At 42.9% G+C, this 21,348-nt stretch overlaps 1 long non-coding RNA gene across 1 annotated transcript; it reads right to left on the bottom strand.

Annotated features, from left to right (window-relative positions):
- Positions 1-146: 146 nt before the first annotated feature.
- Positions 147-3,175, bottom strand: LOC120386736. The gene is made up of 3 exons (XR_005589887.1): positions 3,038-3,175; positions 828-992; positions 147-552 (listed from the first exon to the last, which is right to left on the bottom strand). It is a non-coding gene; the product is annotated as an uncharacterized LOC120386736 (long non-coding RNA).
- Between the last annotated feature and the right edge of the window lie 18,173 nt (positions 3,176-21,348).

The raw sequence follows: 21,348 nt of genomic DNA, 5'->3' as shown, positions 1-21,348 counted from the left end.
ACTTCACTGCTGTGTACCTCAGTTTCCCCCATCTCTAAAATATAGCTACGATGCTTACTCCTCTGTAAAGGGCTTTGTGATCTACTGATAGAAAGTGGTCTATAAGAGCTAGGTGGAATTATTATTATTTTATTACTTACTTGGAAGGCAAATTTGACTCTGTACATCAGTGCTTGTGTTTAATTCCAGTATAAGTGTAACCTATGCTTGGTTTTAATTGTAGGAACTTGACAAGAACAGTTTCAAAATTGTAAGAGACTGTGCAAGCTGCCAATCAGATTCACAGCAATTGCCTGAAATTTTTTGGAGTTGATTATATAGGGTTGGTCGCTCTCTCTGGTGTTCACTTGAAGGCTTTCATAACAGTGCAGAACAGTCCACTGTTGACCACTGAGGCATACTGTAAGAATGCACAGCAAATGGGATTACTTTATATCCTTCTGTGTATTCCTTTGAACAACCATCCTAGCTGCTGTTTCAAAAATCCTGTATCCAGTCACAGATCTGCTTCTGTGTCTCCATGCTTTGCTCAAAACTCCCATGCCTGGTGTCCTGTGGATAACATGAAGAGCCGGTAAGACGTTATGGAAGCAAACCAAATCCATTCCGCTTCAGAAAGATTTAAATTAAGCCTTCAATATTGTGGAAGGCATAGGCTGCCGATGTAAAGGACTTAAAATGAGCAGCACAACAGGTGTTTATATTATGTCTTCCATTTAATTCAACAACGAGATGTCAAATAGCTAGGCCTAATCAACTTTATTAATCAAAGATGATTAGTTAAAGATTAAAACAGCACAATACAGAAATGCATAACAATACACTACCATCGGTCCAGGAGGAAGCGGTGCAGGTGGTCAGAGTTCTCAATATGTGAGCTGCCCTTTGCCTTTATATCTACTAGGGTTGAAGGTTTCACCAGTTCTTTGCATTACTTCTTATCTATTATCTTTGGTATGTTTTGAAGACTTTTGGCTAGGCTTGCACAGACCCTGAAGTAAACAGTAACTACTTTATTACCTTGCTTTGCTCATAGTATTCCAGAAGACAGCAAAACTTCAGAGACATTCTTCATCTGTTATAGCTTGGTACAGAAGTCATGTTAACTAAGCATCAACAAAATTGTTTGTCTTGTTCGTGTTCTCTGGAATGTCTCTATCTATACCTAACACTGAGTTTACAATACTCCCCTTGGTTAAACAGCTTAACACAAGTAAAAAGCCTTTGGGAAAAAGCTGAACATGAATAAAATTCATTGTTAAACAAGAACATAGCTGATATTACACCTCTACCTCAATATAACACTGTCCTCGGGAGCCAAAAAACCTTACTGCGTTATAGGTGAAACCGTGTTATATCGAACTTGCTTTGATCCACCAGAGTGCACAGCCCCGCCCCCCACAGAGCACTGCTTTACCGCGTTATATCCAAATTCGTATATCGGGTTGTGTTATATCAAGGTAGAGGTGTATATGTAATATTGTATATAATATTGACTAACTATAAACCTTACAGCTGCTCTCTTATCTGGCTTCATATATATTTTGTAAGACACAGAGGGTTTTTAGTAGCTACCTAAAGCTTGGTGGGTTGAGTATTTCTCAAGCCTCGCTGTAGTCTCCTGCTGTTTACAGAGCAAGGATCATACAAAGGTTTCAGCATTTAATTATAGTTTAGATTTAGTGTTATATAATTCAGCACGACTATAAGGCATTCTAATGTATAGTGTACTATACTATTTACTATTAGCTAAATATTTTGGTTACATAACATTTTATTTTTATATTCATACTTATAGCTACTCCACCACCTTCCATGCTTTGATGAATGTATTTTGTGCATGAGCTCAACATCTCTATTATCTGGTGCTTAGCAAAGCAATTTACCTTCCTGGGTAATAATTCTGTTTGAGAGTGCTGGGTTCCCAATAAAGTCTGTTTTACAACCTCGATAAAGTCCCTTCCTTATATGATATCTACCCCAGCAGCATTTTAACAAGGTAAAACTTTGCAATCTTGGCTTTTCCATTTTGCCTTTAGCCTGGGTAGGGCCACCATGGGGCCTTGGCTTAGTTCAGTCAACAATATTATAACTCACTTTTATTCTTCAGGCATTTGTTATTGCAAGCTTCAAAGCAGTTTGCTTTTTTTTGTTGGGTGAATATAAAGGCAGAGGGAGATAATAGTTTGAGCAGAGAATTGGAAGACAAGGCTCTTGGGATTTGTTCCCAGTTGTGCCACTGAGTCTTTGGGTGACTTTGGGAAATTCATTTAACTTTTCAGGGCCAAAAATTCTGCTCTCAGTCATACTTTCTATTGGCTTTACCACATTTACACTGGTAAATGAGAGCAGATTTTAACTCATAGGGTCCTCCTTTTACTCACTACCTTGGCTCTACACAAGCTCTCGAGAGCTGGCTCGCATTTCTGAACTATGCTACGCATCCCTGAATCCCAGCACGCCATCTCTGCTGCAGAGCTGGCACATCAGTCCTGGAGACTGGAGTTGCAGGCTGTGCTCCATACTTGAGTGAGAGGCTGGAGAGCTGGAGAATATAGCTGGATACTTTGAACTGCTGGTTTCCACAGCCTGCACTAGAACTGACCACAGGTGCCAACTTTCATGCGGTAAAGAAGCACCCCGACTTTCACAATAAGCCAAAACTCAAGCTAATCCCATTTCAAAACAAGGCCAAAACAAGCCAGTCCCTAAGAACTCCAACACTCCATGTGACTAGATCCCCCAATGTGCAGTCTGGGACTGTGGTGGGCCTGCTGTGCACCCCTGACTCTCTCCCCTCCTTGTCCCTGATTGCCCCACCTTACCCCGGCTTGCCAGGAGCCAATTAAAAAAAAAAACAAGCAAGCTACTAGCCAAACAAGCAACAAGCCAAAAAACTAGCCAACAAACAACACAACAAGCCAATTAAGCCAAAAACAAGCCCAATTTCTGTGTTTGTTTCACAGGTTTGGCATGTCTGCAACTGACTGACCTCATGCTGTCACCAAAATACTATACAAAAATACTAATAGCTGACTTAGCCATTCAGGTTGCACTAATACAATACTCCCTGGAGATCCTTTGGCCACAGATCTCCAGTCCTAATCTCAGGATCTCCAGCTCCTGCAGTCAAAGGCTGTGGCAGCTCTTCAGCTGGAGCCTCTTCCAAAGGTCCTTCCTCTCCTGCAGTCAACCTAGAATGAGCTGGGCTGCTCCCATTTATACTAAGGCAGCAGCTGGAGCATGCCCAGCACAGTCTGAGGGGTGGGATTTCCACCACCTATAGAGTGTTAACTCTTTCCTGCCCAGTGCAGGGGTAGGCACACCCCGTCACAGGCCCTATGGGTCACATCTGATCTTTCAATCAGGATTGGGGTCCTGTTGTGCTGTGCACTGTATGAACACCACAAACGAAGACCTGATGTCTGCACTGAGGAGTATAAAAGATACAGCAGGTGGTTATACAATCTGAGGGAATAGTCAAGGGAAGATGAAGGCAACAGTGATAGAAATATGTGATTACATAGGTTCACCATGGGCTCCCCTAGATGGTTTTGAGTCATTAAGGTAAAGATTTTTTTTTATTTAATCCCCACATTTACTGTCCATCTACCTAGCCCTGTTCTCTTCGGTATATTTATGCATTACTTTCCCACATTCATAAAAGACCTCTATATAGCTAATTGAAATATTTTAAATATTTTTCCATCAAAAATAGCATCTATTCAAAAGTAAAACTTTTTGGAGAAAATTTTTGGTTCAAACAAAAATTTTTCATCTGTAGGACAAGATGTGGGGGAGGGATAGCTCAGTGGTTTGAGCATTGGCCTGCTAAACCCAGGGTTGTGAGTTCAATCCTTAAGAGGGCCATTTAGGGAACTGGAGTAAAAATCTGTCTGGGGATTGGTCCTGCTTTGAGCAGGAAGGTGGACTAGATGACCTCCTGAGGTCCCTTCCAATCCTAATCTTCTATGACAACTTCCATCAAAACTGTATTTGAAAATTTTGTGGCTGTTTGATGGTTTACCAAAAAAAATCACAATTTTTATTTTATTTTTTAATTATTTTACTTTTCAGTTTGCTACAATGTAACATTGAATTGGGTACTAGTGTATTTCTGATGTATTGGTTCAAGGAGGATGCACATAAATACATTATGTAGTCCCTCCAGCTATGTCTCACACAGGGGTTTCTTTGTAGTTTGGAAAGATATTGGTTTTCCAAAACCACCAAAATTCCTGTAAAAATGTTTAAACTTGTAAATCTTTGAAATGGAAATACCTTTTATATTTTTGAAAGGTAAAAAAATCAACTGTTGAACTGTTCTCAATCTAGGTCAATAGAGCCAGCTCAAAGAGATGGTTCACACTCTAGCTGGATGCCTAGTCTTGCTGTTTTAAATCACTGTTCATTGGTTATTGCTTTGTCTGAAATTAAAACAACTGAAGAAAAAGGCTCCTGCAGATGTGCACCAGCATGCACTTTGTTGCCTCAGGGAACTAATCACATCTCCTCCGTGGGAATTTATGGAACGTCTTATTCATTGAAGTAATGAATGTTCACAGTAGCAATCTAGGGTAGCATGGGGAAACTACATCAGATACACTTCAACTATTCCTTCCCCATATTTCACCTCCCGGAAAAAATCCCCTTGCCCCAAAGTGTGTGTGTGTGTGTATAATTCTGCTACAGGTTTCATTTAAAGTGTGTCTATTTAAAGAAATAGATACAATAATTATATGTATTATGGTGACATCTATGCAGCATCTACACTGCATGCTTCTTTCAGCAGCGTGTACTGGGATAGCCCCCAAGCATGGCTTTAAGTAGCAGTTTAGACAGTGAGGCCTGGCTAAAGTGAGTAGAGTACAGCCGTGCCTGAAGAAGTGGGATGTGCACCCAAGTACATACCCTACGTGACGCTCTATTTGCCCAAGCTCTGCCTTCCTGTCTACACTGCTATTCTTAGCTGTGTAGTGTCCCACTGCTTCCCAGGGAAAGACTCCGGCAGTGGGGAAAGGCTCTGGCAGGGGGAGGCAATGGGGAAAGGCCAGCTGCCTCCCCACCTGCCAGAGCCTTTCACTGACACGTGTAGCTACACCCCATAGTGTGGACACAGCTTGCTTTGCACTGCAACATGTAGCTACACCTACCTTACATGCCACCAAAAGTGGTGTGTAGCATAAATGTAGTCCTGGAGGCCGTAATTGCAGGCCCATTGTGTCAGGCAGCATACAAACATATAGTCAAAGATGGTCCCTTCACCAAAGACTTTACAGTCTAGGAGAGAAAACAGATAAGAAGAGCATAAATTATGATTATTAGTGCTATAGGCAGCATTCCTAGTGCACTAGAAAAAAAAAGTTGTTAATGGCTGACTAATTGGTTCTGCTAAAGTAACAACAAGGTCAAATAGCTTTGGTGCATAAGTTTCAAACTTAGTAACGTTCTTCCAAAACTGTAATAACTTGAGGCTTTAACCAAAGTCCATTGAAGTCAATTGAAGGGTTCTTGCTGACTTCAATGGGCTTTGGATTGGGCCTTGGGAAAAGAGTATGAAGACCTATTTCTAATGACAAAGTAGAACTAGGAACCTCTTTAACAGACTGAACATCTGGACATAAGAACATGAACATAAGAACGGCTGTACTGGGTCAGACCAAAGGTCCATCTAGCCCACTATCTGTCTACCGACAGTGGCCAATGCCAGGTGCCCCAGAGTGAGTGAACCTAACAGGCAATGATCAAGTGATCTCTCTCCTGCCATCCATCTCCATCCTCTGACAAACCAAGGCTAGGGACACCATTCCTTCCCCATCCTGACTAATAGCCATTTATGGACTTTAGATGGATGGTATATGGCTTATGTCCCCAGAAGACACCTAGGATACATATAAAATAATCTCCATGTCCCCCACTTGCTTAGGGCATTAGCCTTTTTAGATGCTTTTTTATTGAGAAGCAAATAGGTTCACATAGCAAATTAAAAGGCCTACTCTTAAAGTAAACACTGACCACAAGAATCAAAACAAAGAAGAAAGGTAGCTCTTCCAGATGCAGTGGCCAGCTCCTCTCTGTATTCTAAACCCCAGCGCAAAACACCACTCACCAATGTGGAGAGCATGCATATGTCCCTGACAACCAGGAATGTGCTAATTTATAGGGATACTCCCAATAATCAATGTTTTACCACCATTTTTGACAAGCCCTCAGACTGCCGAGTCAGTGGAGATGACAGTAGGGTGGCTGAATGCCTCAAAATCTACCATCCCTGCCCATTTCCTGAACTATAAACCACCGCCACTCGGTCAGACACATGATGAAATGCTGCCCTCCCTCTGCCCCCAAGATGCTTTCCACAGGTGTGCACCATGATGAGTTGCTAGGTGTCCTGAATTCCCAATGAAGTTAATGAAACGTATGGATACTTAGTACCCCGCAGAATCAGGTCTAAGTCATATGAATAAAGTTGAGGGATGCTGGATCAGGCAGAAAACTCCACATGGGCTAAGACATGGAATCATCAGAGCCTGTGATTATAGGAGCAACGGATTGTCTGTGGGCAATTTTATTTTCATATGTATGCCCCACTTAAATTATTTTTGACATCTTGGAGCTTCAGCCATGCTCCAGACAACAGTTTTTGCCGGTGGGCTGAAGTGCAGAGATTTGTCTGAGAACAAGAATACATGCCTCCATGCCCCAAAAGCAAATGACTGAAGAACAGACGTGACAAGGTTATTGAGGTAGCTGTAGCTGGGTTGCAGGTTGAGGTTCCATACGGTAGTTCTTTGTAATTGGATCTATGACATATATGCCTGAATGGTACAGGCAGTGCTATAGCATCATAGACAGGCAGTTATCCTTGTGAAGTGCACAAAAGGGCAAAAACCCTGCAGCTTGAATTCCCAAACAGTAGTGGTGAAGCTGGTAGTCTTGCCTATTATTAAGGTTGCCTGACACTTCCAATTATAAGATCCTGGTTTTAGTTGCTTGTAAGTTTGCCAAACATTAGCCATTTAGGCTGAAATTGTCTGCCCCAGGTGTCTGCCTCAGCCCGAATTTATCTTGAAAGTTTCAGCAAAATGGTTAAAAAATACATTGTTTGCCTAGGTTAAAACATTCTTAGGTTATCTAATGAGTGGCTAGAGGGGGAAATGAATGCAATAGTTAGTAATTGGCATATGCTAATTCCCCCCAAAACACTTATCATGTTACTGAATCTTGCTGCTTGTTGCCTAGTGGATATTACCCCTCCACACTTCTAGTTCCTCACCTAAGTTGGGATAATTATATTTACTCTAAAGCTTTTAGATCTAAGGAGTGAAAGTGCTGTAGAAATACAATTTTTTTTTTTTTTTTTAGTATTGTGTAGTGAGTGGATAGTGAACAAAGAAGGACTGCTTACTCAATATTGCAGTATTCAAGGTATTTCACACATTAAGTACAGGAAGGTCAAAGTGAATTCTACAGTTACAAAGATAATTGTATTTTAGGGTCACCACAGTATGCCAGTCATACAGCATGTAGGCTTAAGCAGACTTTGCATGCCTACCTGTCAGTCACATGTGGTGCAAAGGCCATTGAGACTTACAAGCCTGGACCTGATTCACCATTGACCTACTCCAGGTTTATGCCAGTGCAACTCTACTGAAACAGTGGAATTATAATGGAGTCATGCAGTGGTAGAAAGTCTGGGAGGAAGATGGTGCCCAGTTATCTGCTGGCATAACTCCATCACAACTCCACGTTGTCACTAGTGCCCGGTAATGCCAATTTGCTTTTCCTTTCAGGCTTCTGTTATGGCTAATGTGCCCATACAAAGTAGGTAACTAGGCCAGATCCTCAGCTAGTGTAAATGGAGCTACACTGTTTTAAAGGAGATAAGGATCTGGCCTCATTGATGTCAGCCATTATGGTCTCTTGGCAGATTTTTCCTTTGGGGGTCCCTCTCTCAATCCCTGTCCTCTCCCTGACCAATGACTCCCTCCCCATGTGGATGCAGTGCTAAAAAAATGAAAGTGGCATTTAAAAATACATAGGGCTAAAATTGGTATACAAGCTACAGAGAGAGAAACATTAATTTTTAAAATTCCACAGCTTTAAGGCCCTGGCGTGTCCACTGAACTGTCCATATAAAGGGGATAGGCATAGCCTAGGCATGTCTTGAGAGTCACAGGACAATTAATGCATCCTGGGGCCTCCACACTCCTCTGCAAACAGACTCCTGCCATGGTGAGCTCCCCATCCATGTTTGGCATGGAGGAGATGAAATGGAGGGAAGGGTTTGATGGAGGGAAGTGGCAGATTAGCAGTATCTCACGCAAAGCAAACCATGAAGAACAGCCAGGGAGTGATGCGGCAGAGATAAGCAATTCCCCAGTTCTACCCCATTCCCACCTTGCCCCTTTCCCCCGCACCCATTGTAGATGGCATGCCTCCAAATGCAGAGGGACTCAACAGCCTTGAACAGGTTTTTGGTCATAAACATTGTTTTCCATTCATTTCATCTCCTCCATACATCACTCCATGAGGTTTGTTCCAGCCTGCACTGCTGTAAGAGAGCAAAATGAAGCCCAGTGTGGCTAGACAGAAGCCCAGAAGCTGTGCACAAAAGGGAAAAGGGACAGAAAGTTGGTGATGGCTCTCTGATTCTCTGGCTGGCCACCACCCTAACAACCTAAGGGCTGCTCAAAACTGACTCAGATGGTAAGAGTCCACAAACTCTGGTCATGCCCCTTCTAGCTCCCAGCACTGGGGTCACAATGATGGTGGCATACACCAATGCTACGCCCAGTGGGAGATTGACTCCCTCAAAACATAAAACAATGACTGATAAAGATTGCAGAGGACACAAAAATGGGGGGAGAGGTAAGTAATGGAGAAGATGGGTCACTAATTCAGAGCAATCTGGATCACATAATAAATTGGGCAAAAGCAAACAATATGCATTTTAATATGGCTGTGGTGCTGGCAAACCAGGTGCCAGCTCATGCCAAAGCCCCAGGTCTCACTGAATGCTTACAAATGCATAGCCGGAAGGCAGGCCAATTCGCTTGTGTATTAGTGTAGATCAAAGAGATTGGTCAATGTATAAGAGTGTATTTGGTGGTTACATTTGATGAAAACTAATGGGATATTACTAGCATTATTTTCACTTATATGTATCCCATTATAGTGTAGTAGCAAACATTTACATTTTGTATACCCCTGTAATTAAATAACCCATCAAATGAGAAAGAAGCCATGTATAATGCAAATGAAGAACTTTAACAGAAACGTGCTAATTTCAAAGCAAGTCGTTATCGTGTGTGATGACTCAAGGTCAAAGGAAGAGCCCACATCGGTAGTGACCTTATCAGCTTGTTTTCTGTGAGAAGGAGCAGTAAGTATGGATTGATAGAAAGAACCTGCATCTCTGAACTGTTTGAGTTCTAACAGGGTGGAATAACTGAACGAGAAGGCGGAGATCCCCAGAGTTATTCTGGGTAGCACTGAGAGACTTTTGGGAAACTGGCAGAACACTACATCTCTGTTACCCCTTGGAATTATAGACTGTAATTCATCTGTACGTACATTTTACCTGCTTTAACCTCTCAATAACTCTCATTTCCTTTTCTTAGCTAATAAAACTTGAGTTAGTTTACTATAGAATTGGCTACTGGAGTTGTCTTTGGGATAAGATCTAGGATACTAACTGATCTGGGGTAAGTGACTGATGTCTTGGGACTGGGAGCAAACTGAATGTGGTGTGATTTTTTTATGTAAATGACCTTTTATCACAAAGCCAATTTGTCTGGGTGGCAAGATAGGCTGAAGAATCTAAGGGGACTGTCTGTGACTCCATGTTAAGAGTGGGATAGTGATCCAGAAGTTCACATTTGTCATCTAATTATAGAACACACCAACAGTTTATCCTGTTTTCTGACGGTCTGCCCTGCGGCCAGCATTCATGGTCATGAACCGCTCCAGAGAGCATGACAATGGCTCAATGTAAATATAAATCTAGGAACAAAGAACACAGGCCATACTTACTCTATCCTGGGAAGCAACAATTCTGAGAAAAAATTGGGTGTCAAGGTGGATCATCAGCTCCCAGTGTGATGCTAAAAACTGCAAAAGAGCTAATGTGATCCTGTGATGCATAAACAGGAGTCTCATGTAGAAGTAGAGAGGTTATTTTACCTCGATATTTGGCACTGGTGCGACCTCTGCTGAAATACTGTGTCCAGTTCTGGTGTCCACCACTCAAGAAGGATGTTGATATATTGGAGAGGGTTCAAAGATGAACCATGAAAGTGAGTAAATGATTATAAAACATACCTTATAGTGATAGACTCAAGGAGCTCAATCTATTTAGCTTAACAAAGAGAAGAGTAAGGGATGACTCAATTACAGTCTATAAGTATCTGCATGGGGAACAAATATTTAATAATGGGCTCTTCCAACTAGCAGAGAGAGGTATAACATGATCCAATGGCTGGGAGTTGAAGCTAGACAAATTCATCCTGGAAATAAAATAAACATTTTTAATGGTGAGAGTAATTACCCACTGGAACAATTTACCAACAGTTGTGGTGGAGTCTCAACTTTGATCCAATGTTTAAATCAAGATTGGATATTTTCCCAAAAGATCTGCTCCAGGAATTATTTTTGGGGAAGTTCTATAACCTATGTTATACAGGAGGACAGACCAGATGACCACAGTTGTCTCTTCTGGCCTTAGAATCTATGAATCTATGCTGAGGGAACCCACGGAGGGAGATGCAGCCAGGTTTTACTACATTTTGCACTACCTGAGTGGAATCTGCTCCGGAATTTAGATACACCATCTGAAACAGTGATATTTCTTCTTTATGTTGCAAAAGGTGCCCTCTGAATTTAGGGTCAGCTTCTGGATTTTGGCCGTGCAATTACATCCAGGCTCAATGTGCCTCAGCAGAATTTTCCAAATCTATTTTCTCTTCTTTTAGCTTTTTGTTCCTCCTTTTGTGTTGAAGGTACAGCCTGGATGTCTTTGTGGAATCACAGAGCAAGACTGTGAAAGATGTATGGAATGAAATATCCTTGCTCATCCTCTCACACAGAGAAGACAGGCTCCTGACTGCCGTGCTATTTGCTTTGTGCTACACAGATGCACAATATCCAATAAAGTCAGAGGTGCACCATAAAAAGCCCACCAAGACCAGAAGTAAGAAACCCCAGAGAAATAAACCATTTTTATTAAAGTGATTTTAAAGGTTTTTTCCCCCTGGTTTTCCTATTCTTTAGCGCACCTCCTTCTGCAGCTAGCTTTGTAGAGTCTTTTGGGAAAGGGAATCGTTCACATGCATCAAATTTTAAAAACTTTCAAAGTAAAAAGTACTTTTAAACACAAAATTCTTTGAAGCAGGTTTTTTTTCCTTCCCCAGTGATTACAGCAGGTTTTAAAATGGGTTGAGCGTATTATTGTTTGTTTTTTGTGTATCTGCCTTCATGGCATTAACCCTGCCTCTCTTCCAGACATCAGCTAAAATGACCACTTGTGATGCTGTGAAACCGAAGAGCTCATATGGCTCCAGAGGGATGAGCTTCTGAAGAAAGCAAAAGCCTTTAGTTATACTTCTCTTTGGTTAGTTCCCTAAGGAAATCCACTCTCTCCATGTGGGAGGTTAGTGAAATACATTAGCAACAAGAAGGTTGGTGCCCCATGTTTAATGATCCTTAGCCACAGAAGTGTCCTACTGCAAATGGGATGTAAAACTACTCTAAACTGAGAGATGAGGCCAGGCATTGTAGTTCACCTATTTTTGCTTCTAAGCTTCTTGCTTTTCTATATAGATTCTTACATCTTATGTGCCTATTGTTAACTCCTTAGTCTGACATCTTGATTTCACAGACTGCCTCTGATTTTTACCTATCCCTGGTCTAGTTCAGCTGTGTTTTCTGTCCCATCTTTTACTGGTTACTTTCCATGATAGACATCTCTAAGTGATGTCTATGTCCAACACTAACGCTTCTCTCCACTCACTGTCTTACCCCCTAACTAAACAGTTTCCCAAAACTTTATTATTTCAACGTGCTTACAGTTATTTTTGGTCCAACCCTCCTTTACAGGATGCTCTGGCCCCAGAATGTTCCTCAGTGCCTAATAAAAGTAAACCCCTCTTATTCACATGTTTTCATCCTTGTACTGAGACCCTGCAATTCTTCTCAACACCCCCAATCTAGTTGTTTCTGCACATACATGGAACTGGAAGCATTTCTGGAAGAGCTGCCTAAGACACCTTCCTAGCAATCTAAAGTTAGCTTCCACAACCTCTCTTACATCATTGGTACAAATATGTACAACTACAGACTGTTCCCCAGCACTCACAAAGAGAAAGTCTAGAGATCTCATGAAACTCATCGCTATTGAACCTGATAGGTAAGTTGCTGACTGTTTCTTACGGTCAACACATGCCCAGCTACCTGCATTTTTAATGATCTAATCAATGCCACAAGAGCCTTTTCCATTCCTGCAGGCTCTATCCCCACATCTACTAGCCTTTGCAAAGACAACTTACTTGCCTACAAATGGACAATAGAGGATCAGCAAATATGCCTCATTTCAGGAATGTAATTAGGTATGTGTCTAGCTTTAAATCTATGACTCTATGTCTACACTGCATTGTAAACCCAGGTCGGTGGGACCTGACATTTCCAAGCCCATGCTTGAGCATCCACACTTCATTGTAAACTTGGGTTCCCAGTTGCTGGACCCGGGTCTCACAGCTGTGCTAATGTATCCATACTACACTACACAGATCTTCTGACATAGATCTGTAGATTTGAGTTGTGTACACACTGCAAAATTACAGGGCTTGGACTCAAGTCACAGGGGTACTCAGGCTCTGATGCCCCCTCCCTCCCCCCAGACTACCGGCAGGTTCCTGGGACCCAGGTCCTGATTGCTTGCTGACCTGAGTCAGACTGATTTGGGTGTGGATGGAAGGGGGACTTGGTCTCCAACCTGAGTCAGATCCTAGGCTTAGTGTGCGGTGTAGACATATCTAGTGTCATTCCAATGGGTTAGGAACATGCTTTAGTACCTGCTGAACTGGGACCTTAATTCTAGGGAAATGTAACCAAATACAGACACTCATACATCATTTGAAAAGGTAATAGAGGACAAGGACTGATCAGTAGATACAGATACAGAATAAGAGACAAAAGATATCTCTGTGTGCCGTTACTCAAAGATGTGCAAGAGAAACAGAGAAGAAATACCCATATTTCCATGCACAGAAGAATGACACTTTGTTCACACAGACCAGTGTGATAAGGAGTTATTCAATCAAATAGAAACAAAAGGAAATCAGCAAAAAAAAAGCACCTGACAAGTCTATGGATCATAAAATAGGAAACAATGACAACTCTTGCCTGTGTAATTCTGAGAAAACCATTTGAAACATAAAGATGATATGGACTGATTAGCACGATTAGGAATCTAACAACTTCACAAAAAGAAATCGGAGCAGCACTAGCAGTCACTGGTAAAAACAGTCCTCCCCTTTCACTAAGAAGAGAATGTTCATTTAGGAATATTTTTATATATTAACATTTGTGTTTCTAAAGCATCTTCTGCTTGCAGATGTCACAGCGTTTTGCATAAATCATAAAACTCCACAACAGCCCTTCTGAGGTGAGTATCCCCCCTCCACACACACGCGCACACACACATTTTAAAGAGATTAAAGCCCTAATTCAACACAAATTCAAGTGCTAGAAAACTCCCAATAGCCATAAAGCATCTCCTTGATTATTACAGGACATGGAGCAGGCCCTAAAAGCAACATTTTCAAACTTGTTTGCCCAAATTTAAGCACACATAGGGTGAGGTTTTTAAACACACAATCTGTGTTAGTACCTAATTCTCACTGAAAGTCAATAGGAATTAAGCACCTACTTGACATTTTGTGCTTTTGGAAATCTCCTCAGTGGGCCCATAGTCAGCAAAGAAACTTAAGGTACATGCTTAAGTTCCACTGACATTCATAGGACTGAAGCACATAGTTAAATTTAAGCATATGCTTAAGTACTTTGCTGAATAGGGCTAAACTTAAGAACATGCAAAAATGTTGATGAGCTGGGCTCAGTAATAGGTACCCTAGTCTTCAGATGTACCAAACTCATTCAGTTTCCCTTGCTATCAATGGATGAAATTCACCCCCCTGCAGACAGCACACACAATAGCTACACAACATTTAAGCATATGCAAGGGGGAGAAAATATGTGTGTTTAAAGGCTGCATTTGTATCATTTTGAGCATGGCTATACTAATGTTCAGGAGATATATTCAGAATGCATCTTCACGTGGACTGACTTGTCAACTCTTTCTCTATTGGGCTGAGGAGAAATCTTTTACAAAACTTCGCTACTAATGAGTTGGCAATACCTCAGCAATAAACTACAACCTGCATCTGCATAAGCTTATAAAAATACCTTTTGGAGATAAAATTGGCATTATTTATGTGTGTCACTTAATATGAATAATGTATCAAGTTAGCTTAAACTGAATAATTCAAATCAAATGTTGGTAAACTCTAAAAGCCTTTTTAAATGGAGATTGGGAAAGAATCATATCTCCTTTGAGACTTTCACCAAATGAGTTTTCTGTAGCTCTTTTAACATTTTTTTAAAGATCCTGATTGAGATAATGTGCCTTTTCTTTTTCTAGTGGGAAAAAAATAACTGTTGTTGCCGTACATTAGATGGCAAGCACAAAAGACATCATCTCAGATGTGTTTGAGGCAGATCATATTATTTTAAATTTTACATGCAGATTCCCCAGAACATGCAGTTTGCAGAGAAATGGGGAGACTGGAAAAGGAGGGAAGATTTAACGTTTATTTGTGCATGTAAATAGCAGAACATGTAACTTCTGGCACAGTTACTTTCCACTGGAGGAGCAGTGATAGATCATTGTACAGTGGGGTGAGAAAACAAAATTCCAGTCTCTTTGTTAATGCTTTAAGGTCTGTTTTTAGCCACCTATCAAGGCAAGAGGACAGGAAGGATTAATTTATTATGCTATAGAGGCAGAGCTAAATTTTAACTTGGCATACCTATCCATGCAAGGAAGTACACTGGTGAAAAAAATCAAGCCCAATAACAGAGCTAGTTAAATTTCCAATACTGAAATATTTTGGCCAAACGGCAACATATTTTGTTTTGGGAATGCCCTGGAAATGTAGGGTGGAGGCCTCATGCTCCCTTTTGCCAGGGTCCCTGGTCAGCCTACATCTCATGGTGCACCTGGTCTTCCTCCTTGGCAAGGGGAGGTAATTCCCCACAGGTATCTGCAACAGGGTGGCTTGCTTGTGGGCCAGAGAGCCCATGCTAGGGCTAAGTCAGCCCTAATTACAAGATGAGCCTCACTTGAGAGGAAGGAAGTGATTCCTGTATAAAAAGGCAGTAGGAAGCCACAACGGGGGTGAGGCTGAGGAAAGTAGCTGAGGACTGCCTGAGGCCCGGCAGTAAGCTGGGGGATGCTCAGGAAACAGGAGCCTGAGAAGCTGTAACTGGCTGGAAGCTGCAGCTGAAAGGAGCAAGGCTGGCTCTTGCAGAGACACTGAACTACGACCCAGCTCTGGGAAGGCAGGCTGGGAATCCCCCAGTTAAGCAGAGAAAGATGCTGAACTGAAGTTGGGACCCAGAAGGCCAGTGTAGACTTGAGGACTGAATAAATTGGACCCCACGTGGGGAAACTTCTAATTTTCCCATGGCGTTTTTTTGAGGAGCCCTATGAAGCAGAAAAGAGGGGTGGGGCACTGCAGAGGCAACTGTGGCCAGCCATGGACTGGTGTTCAAGAAGCAGTGAGGGGACACTGTGCCAGTGTCACTGGCTGTGGTACATGATGGAAAAAGTATTCCAGCTGGGGAGTCTGGACAATAGAGGAGACTAGACATGAGATGACTGAACTACAACTCCCATGAGGCACCATTGCAGCATTTCCAAATTGAAATGTTTTGGTTTTCAGGCATTTGTCAACAAAATAATTGCAAGGAAACATTTGTCATGGGGGATAAAGGGGAGAAAAACCCAATTTTCCATTGAAACAGTTGACAAAAAATGTTGACCAACACTACCCCAAATTACACAGTGCAACAAGAAAGTACATAACTCAAATAGAAAACAAAAGCAAAATTAAGTTTCTCCCAAAGGAGACTCTGGTATATGCTGAGGAGGAAGCTTTCCAGATATTCAGACTTGAACTTTCCAGTTTATAGTTGGAGCTGGTTAGCAGTCTGAAGCCTGCAATCTCAGCTGTCACACTGGGACAAGTGACAAGAAATTAGACTTACATTATTGAAGGGTTTAAATGCCAATATCAAAATCTGGTATTACATTTGTGGAGTCATGGTAGTCAATGCTGGTTGCGAAGTATCCTGACTGGAGCAATAGGACAAAAGCAACGGTAAAAGACACCATATTTTCCCCAAATTACCCACTTTGAGGAGATCAATACACAGAACGTTATCTACAGTAATGCTAAACAAAAGCAAGCTTTGCTTTACAACTTCCATGTTAATTATGCATCCTTTTATATGCATCAGTATCATCTTTCATATTTCTGTTGGATGAAAGCAGAAACATCCTGTCACACATAAGACAACTAAAACCAGATTGTTTAGACTTGTTTTTGGGTTCAGGAAGGCATTTTTTTTTAATTTCTAATTAATTTGACAGTTTGATATCACACTCTTCAAGGCACTGTCCCAGTGGGTTTCAGTTCCCCTAGGATCACAGATAAATACGGAAAAAGTGGTGAATATTTAGGGTGACCATATTTCCCAATGCTGAATATGGGACACCTGGTAAAATTACTCGTATTCAACCAAGTTCAGTGGCAATCAGTCTGAACTATGTGGTACAAGTGTTCAAATTAACATCAAGTTGACTGAGCCCCTGTTCTAAAGAAATACTGCGTAATTGGATTCTTTATATTTACTTTCTTATCTTTAAGGCTTTAAGGTTCACACAGGGAGGGTGACACACACACCTACCCCCCCCACACACACATACATGGGGATAGGTGACACACACACACACACACACACACACACTCCCATACGCCTCTCTCACAGAGGTGGGGAGACCAACTGACCCAATGCTCCCAGCCCGGCACTCTCAGCGCTCCATTCCTGGCTGGGCCCCCAGGATGGACCCCCTCTCTCCTGGTATCAGGTGCTACATCTTCCTGATGCAATATGGGGTGGGGGGGCACACACAGTCACATGCCCCTTCCCCAGATTTCTGTCAGGGTTCACACCAGAATGTGGCCAGAAGCACCCTTTCAGCACTATGAGGGAAGGAAGGGATGGGAGCTGCTTCCAGCCTCAGGGGAGGAGGGAAGAGAAGGGATGACCTGGCCCGTGTCTTTGCAAAGCTCATCTCTTCCCCTGTGGCTGGAAGCAGCTTGTCCCTTCCTGCCCGCACAGTATTGAAAGGCAGCTAACACCTTCAGGTAGCTTCTGGCCACCAACATAACTCAGCCATCTCCTGTCCCCCAGCTACAATGCGGGCAGGAAGGGGTTAAGCCCTAAGGATGAATTGTGCACCAGGGCCCAGCAAACCCAGCCAGAGAGGTGACTCAGCAGGGGAGGGTGCCTAGGGGATGGAGTAGTCCCGTGCTCCCTGGGGTCAGGACCCAGGTGTGGCATTACACCCCATATCCTTCATAGCAATATTATTATGATTATGGCATAACTATGATGTGTTTTATGCAGGATAGGCCATGTAAGATATCACTGAAAAGGTTATGATTCACTGAATATGATTATCCTATTTGTATGCATGTATTATTTTGGTATCTAAAGTTAGGAATATTACCTATGGCTCTATTACAAATGTGTTTACACCTGGGGAATGCCCACTAGGCAGAATGCAATCAGTCTAGATGGCTGGTTTGGAAGAGCCATTAGGGAGAACAATAGGTTTTAGAAGAAGCTAATCTCCCACCAGGAAGCCTTCCTGAGGACTCTACAAACAGCCTCTGAGTCATGGCTGCTGTGACCCTACAGGGACATGTGACCAAGTCACCTGATACTGGACTCCATCTTGGAATACCAGAGTTTTTCCACTGAAAGATGTGGGAACTAAGCCTGGAGACCATGTGCAAAAGCTATTTAAGGTGGGGAGTGACATGATCCAGGTTCTTCACTGACTCCCTGCCCAAGAAGACTGCTGGAAACACCCAAGGAAAAAGGACTGGACTGAGGAAGAAGGGCTGAACCCAGGCTAGGGAGATTTCTAGCCTATGAAAGGAATACCTGGGGTTTAAAGATGCAAGCAAGTGCAGTTTGCCCTTTAATAATCTCTGCAACCTGCTTAAATCACCATTTAGGGTGAGAATTTGCTACTCATATCCAACCTCTTGAGTATATTAATCTTAGATTGTGTTTTTATTTATTTGTGAGGTAATCTGCTTTGATCTGTTTGGTATCCCTTATGACCACTTAAAATCTATCTTTTGTAGTTAATAAACTTGTTTTTGTTTTGTCTAAATCCAGTGTGTGGAAATTATAACTTGGGGGTGGAAAGCTGTTGCATATCTTCCTCCACATTGAGGGAGGGGGCGAATTTCATGAGCTTATGCTGTACAGTTCCCTGTGCAGCTCAAGATGGTATAATTTTGGGTTTACCCTCCAGAAAGGGTGTGCTCCTGAGAAGCTGGCACGTGCCCTAGCTGTATAGCCTTCCCATGCAGGGGCTGGTCAGAAAGCCTGTCTGTGTGTTACTATAGCTGGGTGTGTCCCTACCTGTGTGCTGGTGAAAGTGTGAGACCAGGAGCATGTCTGCAGCTTTTCACAGCATTACAGGGTGAGTGGGAGCCCAGGCTGGTGGGTTGGGGGGCTCACTGGTACCCCAGTTCCAGGTGGCACCCCAGGGGGAACCCATCACCCCAGGGTGGGGGCTGGTGAAGAAGGTGCTCTGGAGCCTGCAGGGTCAGGGTGTGAACAGGCTGGAAATCACTCCCCTCCCACCACTCCAGAGCTTAGCTGAGGGGAGGAGAGGCTTCTCTGTGCCAGCGCTCTGCAGGTCTTGGAACATGCAGGGCTCAGCTCCCTCGGCCAGTGCCCCGGCCTGGACGGTATTGGCCTTTCCTGGGGCACTAGCCCAGCCAGAGGCAGTGGGGGAAAGAAGGAGCCTGCTGACCAGGCTGTTGGTGAGTTGAGCACTCTGACCAGGGGCTGGTTCTCCGCACAGCCCTGGGAGCAGGATGTGCCTCGGCGGGGGGATATGGAGGAGCAGTGGGGCTGGAGGGGGAGGGTGAAGCATGGAGAGGACAGTAGGAGAGGGAGAGAAAGAGGGAAAGCAGGGAGAGGACAGTGAGAGGGGGAGCATGTAAAAGGCCAATGGGTTGGCAGCAGAGGAGACACGTAACCTGCTGCCGCCTGGCACCTGCCCACACTCACCAGCCACAACCGCTCACAGCATGCAGCCAGTGCCTGCCAGAAACGGGACATGGGAAGAGGCCCTGTTGGCTGAGAGCTGGCACGCAGTGAGGGCTGTGCTGATGAACCAGCAGGGGGAGTGGCCAGCCCCGCATGCTGCTGTTTTGCCCCACCCCCAGCCTGGGAAACCCACTCTCATCGTCAGCCACTGGGTCCCCTCCCCTCACTGGTGGTGGGAGGGCAGCAGGCGATCAGGGATCTGGCCAGCAGCAGGACCCACCAGTACTGATGGGGGAAGACAGAAAATATGGGACAAATTGCCAGTTTTTTAAGAAAAAGTCAGGACACCTGCAGGAGGACTTAAATATGGGGCTGTCCCATTTAAAAACGGGACATCTGGTCACCCTATGAATACTTAGATGTTGTAAATCAGCATAGATCTATTGACTTAACTGAGTTACACCAAGTTACAACAGCCGAGTATCTGGCCTGAAGCAATTTTGTTTTTCCCCAAGATCCTTTGTGTTATATACTTATGTCAAAGATAAGATTGTGAGGTACCTTGGTCACTGTGCATTGGTACTTACACATGCAAAAGATATTTGACAGTAAAGGCTTTTCAATCTAATAGACAAAGACATGACAAGATTGACTGGAAGTTGAAGTTAGAGAAATTCGACCTTGAAATAAACTGCAGTTTCCTAATAGTGATGGTAATTAAATATTGGAACAGTTTACCAGGGGAGGTGGTGAAATCACCAGTGCGTCTTAGAAATGAGATTAGATAACTATTTAAAAAAACATGCTTTAGTCAACCTTCTGGGGGAAGATCTATAGCCTGTGTGTACAGGAGGTCAGACTAGATGATCATAGTGTTCCAGTCTGGCCTTGGAGTCTCTGAATCAGTGAATCCTTGAGTAATTGTGGGTTATGGGGGCGGGGTGGGGGGGAAGTAAAGCAAAGTCTCACTAACACAGAAAAATCTTTAAAGTCAAATCTATAATGTATGATACTATCCTATCAAGTGTTCAAAATCATCATCATTCATAGTTACATAGAATGAGACCGCTGCTGAAATTAAATCTATTTTCCATCTAAATTACTCTTCCTAGTACATATAGAGCTAGATGTCATACGTGCAGGTATGGGGTGTTGCATGTATAAGCGTGAGATAGAAATGGGCGTATAGAAGTGCAGAGGAATGCAATCCTGCACTAATGAAAGTGCTGCTTGCTGACTGCCAGTTTATTCCTACATAGGAAAGGGGATAAGGCCAAAGAGAGGCATGTGTAGTTAAGTTCTTTGTTAGTATAATGAGGATCATGCTCAAGCCCATATCTTCTCAGACATGCTCATGCTCCACTTCCACCCTATCCATTTTACCCTGTATGCTTGTGTGTGAGGACCTGAGTGCATCTTGGGGGGTATTGAGGACCCTCAGCTCTGCTACAAGTCCAAAGGGGTGATGAGTGTGAAAAGTGCCCAACTCCCTTTGAAATTCAATAGGAGTTGGGTGCCTCACTTTCAAAAATACCAAGCTCACAATGCATTTAGGTTATTGATGCTAAGGTTTCTTGGCCATAGGCCATAGGATGAGGGAGACTGTTTGCCTAAACAATAATAATAATAAAGGTGCTAATCTAAGCCCTCTACCTGATCATTACAAAGGCTGAAAATAAAGGAAAATTTCCACCGCTTTCTCTTTCTTCTAATAAACCTCCAAAAACACTTTGGCAGATGAAGGGGCATTGCAAGAGGATAATGAAAGTTTTAAGGTGAAGTTTGTACTCACATTGGGTGTTGGACTGACAACACTGATGTCTTCTATGTACCCAGAGAACAGGGAACAGTTGTGCAGGTGCCTGCAGTAACCTGAAAATGTGCCTCAGCTGTGCCATGGAATTTTAATTTAATAATTGGAGATATACC

This window comes from Mauremys reevesii, linkage group 1, assembly GCF_016161935.1.
Source record: "Mauremys reevesii isolate NIE-2019 linkage group 1, ASM1616193v1, whole genome shotgun sequence".
Lineage (NCBI taxonomy): Eukaryota > Metazoa > Chordata > Testudines > Geoemydidae > Mauremys > Mauremys reevesii.
This window is presented reverse-complemented; position numbering and strand designations above follow the sequence as displayed.